Raw genomic sequence first — 8,062 nt, 5'->3', positions numbered from 1 at the left:
ATTCCCCTCCATTCCAGGTTGCCACATAACATTGAGCAGAATTCCCTGAGCTATACAGTATGTCCTTGTTGAAAAAACCTACTTTTAATATAAAAACACATGTATATTAAAAATAAATGGATGGAGAAAAACAGACCTGGCTAACACTAATCTTAAGAAAGCAAGAGTAGTTATTTTAATCTCAGAGCAGCTTTCAAACTAAGGAAACTTAGCAGGGTTGAAGAAGGACATTATATAATAATTAAAAAGTGGATTCTCCAAAAAGAATTAGCATTCCTTAACAACTGCTTCATAACTTAATAGAGCATCAACCCACATGAGGCCTAACCCAATAGTATTGCAAAGAGAAATAGATGACTCCACTATCAAAGCTAGAGACTTCAACATTTCTCTATAAGAAATGGACAGATCCAGTAGGCAGAAAACCAGTAAGGACAGAGTTGATCTCAACAGCACGTTCAATCAACTGGAGAGGAAATATATATACAACTTCATCCAACAACAGCAGAATACAGATTCTTTTCAAGCTCACACAGAACAGTCACCAGACAGACCATATTCTGGGCCATAAAACAAACCTTGACACATTTAAAAGAATAAAAACCACACAATGTCTGCCTTCAGACCACACTGGCTTTAAACTGGAAATCAATAACAGAAAGATACACAGAAGTACATGGAGACTAAATACCAACTTCCAAGTAACACAGGGTCATAGTAGAAGTCTAAAGAGAAACTTAAAAATCTTTTCAACCAAATGAAAATGAGAACACAGCCCTAACAAAATTTGTGGAATTCAATGAAAGAAGTACCTAGAGAGATATTTACAGAATTGAGTGCATATATTAGAAAAGACGAAAAAGTAAAATCTATCAGCTATGTGATTCTAGGAAACCTATGAATTTCTAAGAACCTGGAAAAAGCAGAGAACCTTAAATCCAAAGTAAGCAGAAGAAAGAATAAGAATTAGAGCAGAAGTCAATGGAATGGAAAACAGGAAATCAATGCAGAAAATCAATGAAATCAAAAGCTGGTTCTTTGAAACAATCAATAAAATTGATAAACCTCTAGCCAGGCTAACTAAGAAAAAAAGAGGACAGAAATTACTAACATCAGAAATGAAAAAGGGAATATTAATATACATCCCAGGACATTAAAAAGAATAGCAAAGCAATACTATAAACAATTCAAGTGCCCCCAAATTTGATAACTTAGATAAAATGAACCAATTCCAAGGGAGGCGCAATTTGCCAAAATTCACAAGGAAGAAATAGACAGTCTGAACAGGCTTGCATCTATTAAATCACTTGAACCGATAATTAATAACCTTCCAAAACAGAAGCACTGGCTCAGATGGGTTCACCTAAGGATGGAATTGTACCGCTTCTCTACAGTCTCTGTCAGAGGAGAAGCAGAGGTGACAGTTCCTAACTCATTCTGGGAGGTGCTGTTCAGTCGCTCAGTTGTGTCCGACACTGCGACCCATGGACTGCAGCACACCAGGCTTCCATGTCCTTCACTATCTCCCAGAGTTTATTCAAACTCGTGTCCATTGAGTCGGTGATGCCATCCAACCATCTTGTCTTGTCATCCCCTTCTCCTATTGCCTTCAATCTTTCCCAGCATCAGGGTCTTTTCCAGTGAGTTGGCTTTTTGCATCAGGTGGCCAAAGTATTGGAACTTCATTTAGCATCAGTCCTTCCAATGAATATTCAGGGTTGATTTCTTTTAGGACTGACTATTTTGATCTTCTTGCTGTCCAAGGGACTCTCAAGAGTTCTCCAACACCACAGTTCAAAAGCACCAATTCTATGGCATTCAGCTTCCTTTATGGTCCAACTCTCATATCCATACATGACTACTAGAAAAAGAATAGCTTTGACTATATGGACCTTTGTTGACCAAGTAATGTCTCTGCTTTTTAATACACTGTATAGGTTTGTCATAGCTTTTCTTCCAAGGAGCAAGTGTCTTTTAATTTCATGGCTACAGTCACCATTCACAGTGATTTTGAAGCCCAAGAAAATAAAGTCTGTCTCTGTTTCCATTGTTTCCCCATCTATTTGCCATGAAATGATGGGACCAGATGTCATGATTTTAGTTTTCTGAATACTGAGTTTAAGCCAGCTTTTTTACTCTCCTCTTTCACTTTCATCAAAAGACTCTTTAGTTCTTCACTTTCTGCCATAACGGTGTCATCTGCACATCTGCAATAGTCTGAGGTTATTGATATTTTTCCTGGCAATCTTGATTCCAGCTTGTGCTTCATCCAGCCCAGCATTTCACACACGTCACATGTACTCTGCACAGAAGTTAAATAAGCACGGTGACAATACACAGCCTAGATGTACTCCTTTTCCAATTTGGAACCAGTATGTTGTTCCATGTCTGGTTCTAAATGTTGCTTCTTGACCTGCATACATGTTTCTCAGGGGACAGGTCAGGTGGTCTGGTATTCCCACCTCTTTAAGAATTTTCCACAGTTTGTTGTCATTCACACAGTCAAAGGCATTAGTGTAGTAAATGAAGCAGAAATAGATGTTTTTCTGGAATTCTCTGCTTTATCTATGATCTGATGGTGATCTCTGGTTCCTCTGCCTTTTCTAAATATAACTTGAGCATATGGAAATTCTTGTTTCAAGTACTGTTGGAAGATTTTGAACATGACCTTGCTAGCTTGTGAAATGAGTGCAATTGTGTGGTAGTTTGAACATTCTTTGGCGTTGCCTTTTGAAAGTGAAGTCGCTCAGTCATGTCTGACTCTTTGCGACCCCATGGACTGCAGCCCACCAGGCTCCTCCATCCATGGGATTTTCCAGGCAAGAGTACTGGAGTGGGGTGCCATCGCCTTCCTCGTTCTTTGGGATTAGAATGAAAACTGACCTTTTGCGGTTCTATGGCCACTGCTGAGTTTTTAAAATTTGCTGGCATACTGAGTGCAGCACTTTAACAGCATCATCTTTTAGGATTTGAAATAGCTCAGCTGGAATTCCATCACCTGCACTAGCTTTGTTTGTAGTGATGCTTCTTAAGGCCCACTTGACTTCTCAGTCCAGGATGTCAGGCTTGAGGTGAGTGATCACACCATCGTGATTATTAGGTCATTAAGACCTTTTTTGTATAGTTCTTCTGTGTATTCTTGCCACTTCTTCTTAATAACTTCTGCTTCTGTTAGGTCCATACCATTTCTGTCCTTTATTGTGCCCATCTTTGCATGAAATGTTCCCTTGGTAGCTCTAATTTTCTTGAAGATATCTCTAGTCTTTTCCATTCTATTGTTTTCCTCTATTTCTTTGCATTATTCACTTAGGAAAGCTTTCTTATCTCTCCTTGCTATTCTTTGTATCTCTGCATTCAGATGGGTATATCTTTTTTTTTCTATTTTGCCCTTTGTTTCTCTTTCTATCTCAGCTATTTGTGAGGCCCCCTCAGTCAACCATTTTGCCTTTTTGCATTTCTTTTTCTTGGGAATGATTTTGATCACTGCCTCCTGTACAGTGTTACGAACCTCCATCCATAGTTCTTCAGGCACTCTGTCCATCAGATCTAGTCCTTGAATCTATTTGTCACTTCCACTGTATAATCGTAAGGGATTTGATTTAGGTCATACCCGAATCTGTGAGATGGTGATCGCCCTAGTTACAAAACTAGACAAAGACATTACAGGGAAAGAAAACTACAGAACATTATTTCTCATCAACATAGATGCAAATATCTTCAACAAAATAGTAGCCAAGAGAATCCAACAATGTTTAGAAAGAATTATACATTGTGATCATGTAGGAAAAAATATTTTCAAATGACACCTCTGACCAAGGACCTTTATCTGAAATATGCAAAGAACTCTTAAAACTCAGTAATAAGAAAAGAAATGAACTGGTTTTAAAGCAATTCAAAGATCTTAACAGACAGATACCTTACCCAAAAGATATATACAGATGGCAAATAAACATATGAAAAGATATCCCACTGCATGTCATCAGAGAAATACAAAATAAAACAACTAAGAAATACCACTCTACACCTATTAGCATGGCAAAAATTTACATTGATAATACCAAATGCTGGCAAGGATGTAGAGCAACAGGAATTCTCATTCTTTGATAGTGGGAATATGACATCGTATAGCAACTTTAGATGACAGTTTGATGGTTTCTTATAAAACTGAACATACTGTTAGCACATTATCCAACAACTATGCTTTTTGGTAATTTACCCAAAGGAGGTAAACATTTACGTTCACACAGAATTCTGCATACAGTTGTTTATAGCAGCTCTATTCACAATTGCCAAACTTTCAAGCAACCAAGATGACCTTTAGTAGGTAAATGAATAAGTATACTGTGGGACATCCAGAAATGAGCTATCAAGCCATGAAGGGATGTGGAGGAAACTTGAATGCATATTACTAAGTGAAAGAAATCAACCTGAAAAGGCTACATCCTGTATGATTCCAAGTGTAGGACATTCTGGAAAAGGCAAAATTACGGAGACTATCAAAAGTTCAGCGGCTGCCAGGAGGGACATAGGAGGAGTGCATAGGTGGAGCACAGAGAATTTTTCAGGCAGTGAAAATCCTCTGTATGACATCATAATAATGGATACTTGTCATCATATATCTGTCCAGACCTATTGAATACACAACACTATGAATGGACCATAGCGTAAACTATGGACTTTGGGGGATGATGATGTGTCAATATAGGCTCATCCTGTGTGACAAATGATATACCTCTCTAATAGGAGCTGTTCATCGTGAGAGGGGCTATGCATGCGTGGGTTCAGAGGGTCCGTGGGGAATCTGTACCTTCCCTTCAATTTTGCCAAGAACCTTAAAGTGCTCTAAAAAATAAATGTCTTAATACAAGAAATATTAGGGACACTATCATTGACTAATTCATAAGAATCTCAGGGATAAGCTTGGGGAATTCTTTTTTCAAAAATGTTGCCTGAGTGATTATAAAATACAGTCAGGAGAACATCACTGGTCTTTAAAAAATCTGAATTTGCTTTAATTTTCCTTGATTATATTGATTTCCTTATGTAAACCAATGAACTTCCAAGGGTTTGGTTTTCCTAAACTTCTAGGTATTGTAAGAAGACTACCTAAATAGGAACTTACAGGTTGGTATCTTCTAATTGTTTTGTCTTATTAGTTAGAAATATGTTGGGTTTTCTAATTTCTTACTGAGAAAGGAAAATGAGATGAGTGGTAGGAAGAGTCCTCACCATTGGCCAGTCTCTTGCTGAGTATCCAATGTCTGTGACCTCCATTAATTATCACAAGAACCCTTTGAAGTGGGCCCTATTGTGAGGATAGATGTTAGTTATAGATAGAAGAACACGTGGTGAAGTAAGTCTCCAGACGTTGGCAGAAATGCTGGGAGCGGTGTGGTTGAGAGGCAGACTCCTATGGCTCAGACAGAGCCTGGAAGGTAGGGAAGGGATGGAGCCACCTTTTAGGAGCCCAGGGGGTGTTTGCTCAGCCCTCCAGATTCCCATCCAGAGTCCCATCCAGGTGTGAGGAGAGCACAGTTGGCTAATTAAGCTGAAAGTAGCATTGAGGAGTCCAGGGAGGAAATCAAGACATCTGTTCCCCACAGCTCATCAACTCGCTCCTTGGTGTTGCATTTTTGTAAGGATGAGCCCCCCTCCTCCCAGTTGATGGTCAGCACTGGGGGCTGAGTGAGGACAGTTAGCAAGGAGCTGTGAACTTTTTACTTTTACTTTTTACTTAACATCTACCTTGGTGGAGCCGGTCCCATTTCGATTTGTGAACAGCGTCCATAACCGATTTTCTCTGAACCCAGTGGACACAATTTACAGCATCTTCCTCACCCCTACCCTGCCTTCCTCCCTGCTTTCTTTGTTTATTTTTATCCTGTAAGGAGAGGGACTCCTACTGCCCCATCCAGAGGGAAATCAAGGCCATGATCTGGGCTATCAAGGGTGATGAACAAAGTGAAATGCTAATGAAACCCCTGCATGTGGCCTCAGGTGCCTGGATAATGGATGCAGGCATCATTCAGCTCTTCTAAGGGACAGCTGGTGCAAAAACCAAAGGGAGTTCAACATCATTGGTTTCTTTGGTTTGTAGTAAAGTCACTTTGATGCATATATTCACTAACATTCAGTGTGTTCCTAGCCCCCTTCTGTCACCTGTTTGCGGCCCGAGAGAGGAGGCCAGAGAACAGGTAACTAACTTTTGTATAGTGAACATATAGAAAATACTATTCAGTGAACAATAAGTTCTCTATCTTCTTATTTGTGTTATTGTTCTTAATAAAAGCTAGTATTTACAGAGTGCTTCTATCTTCCAGGCACTAATCTAAGTACCTTTTAATTCTCATTTATTTAAAAAAAATTTAAGTATAGTTGATATATATTATTATAAGTTATAGGTGTACACTATAGTGATTCACATTTTAAAGGTTATACTCTACTGTTATTATAAGATACTGTCTATATTCCTTATGTTGTACAATATATCCTTGCAGCTTGTTTTACTCACACAAGAGTCTGCATTTGCATCAGTTCTGTTATTCCAGAAAATGTTTGGCAGTCTGTTCACTCTTGTGTTCCCAGTGCCTAGAACAGTTGCCTGGCTGGTTAATTGTCTGTTGGATGGGTGAATTTCTGCTCTTCTGCTCAACTATAACCTTTAGGCAGGGCTGTCCAGGCAGGAAGGTGGTGCAGCCTCCAGGGGGCCGTCTGCCCATGTCTGCCCCAGCATCCCTGTGCCCTGTGAGACTCTCCCTCGGGCAGGTTCCAGACCTGACTTTTCTTGCCTGTAGTATATCTTTCAGTGTGGAAGATGTGCAAGGAAATAAGGATATGTAAATGAAATAAAAGCTCACCCAAGCTTTGTGAATGTTAATCTTCAAAAATACTTGGAATCCACTATAATTTAATGTTTCCAACAAGGTCCAGAAAGGGTACAAATATATTTATTAAAACTAAATCAGTTTTTCACAATCAGTAGGCTTCTGTGATGTCCTGAATCACGACACTTTTTTTTTTCTAATTTTATTTTATTTTTAAACTTTACATAATTGTATTAGTTTTGCCAAATATCAAAATGAATCTGCCACAGGTATACATGTGTTCCCCATCCTGAACAAGAAAGAGACATTGAAGGAAATGAAAAAGAAACCTTTAATTCTTTGTGTAACCCAGTGTCCATCACACCTGATCATTAGCGGAGCAGACAATTTTTGTTTGTTTCAGGGCTTCCTTAAGGTCTGTGGCTGTTCAGATATCCCCATCCTGTTTGGACCTGCTCCTCTCTGAGTCTGTCCACCGTCTTTTTCTGGACATCATCTCTCTCTGCCTGCCTGGGTTCCCTTGGTGCTCCCTGGGAAAACCAAGGAAGAACTGAGGAGCCTAAGTGCTCTCCTACTAGTATGAACAGTGACTTGTGTTCTCCCAGCTGTCTTCTTGAATGGAATGGTGGAATCAGAAACATGTAGTTTATACTTGTAGCTCAGTCATGAGCTGGGTGAGCTTGGGCAAGGCGTTAAGCCATTATTAGTGTTGTTTTTAAAGGTTCTTAAAATATTTAGAATTTTAAAAATTTCTTAAAAGTTATCATGCGCATAATAGGAAATCAAAAACAACACAAGAAGCAAAACACAAAGTCATTTGTAATCACACTTTACTGTCTGATGTGTCCTTCTAGGTCTCATTTGTGTACTTTCACAACTAAGCATGCATTTGTATATAGTTAAGATCACACAGCTATTGTTTTTAATTTAAGGAAGAAATTCTGAAATCTAACCTTCAGAGTTGCTTTACGAGGGCCGAGTCCACTGACATACCCTCGCTGACAACATGCCCCAGGAGGGTCTGGGAGTACAGCTCTAATTTTAAAATCGTCTCTTTATTTTAAACATTTCTGCAGGGTTTCACTATATTCTAGTCTATTCATGCCTGTTTGGCTATCCACTGAGCATCTCTGCCCCACACTTCTTTAGACAGAGAGCTGACATTCCAGGATGATGGTATATTGTGCACACGCTGCAAAGCCCTGTGACGTGTGCCATCAGCCGCCTGTCCCCACCAC

Source organism: Bos indicus x Bos taurus, chromosome 26, assembly GCF_003369695.1.
Source record: "Bos indicus x Bos taurus breed Angus x Brahman F1 hybrid chromosome 26, Bos_hybrid_MaternalHap_v2.0, whole genome shotgun sequence".
Lineage (NCBI taxonomy): Eukaryota > Metazoa > Chordata > Mammalia > Artiodactyla > Bovidae > Bos > Bos indicus x Bos taurus.
This window is presented reverse-complemented; position numbering follows the sequence as displayed.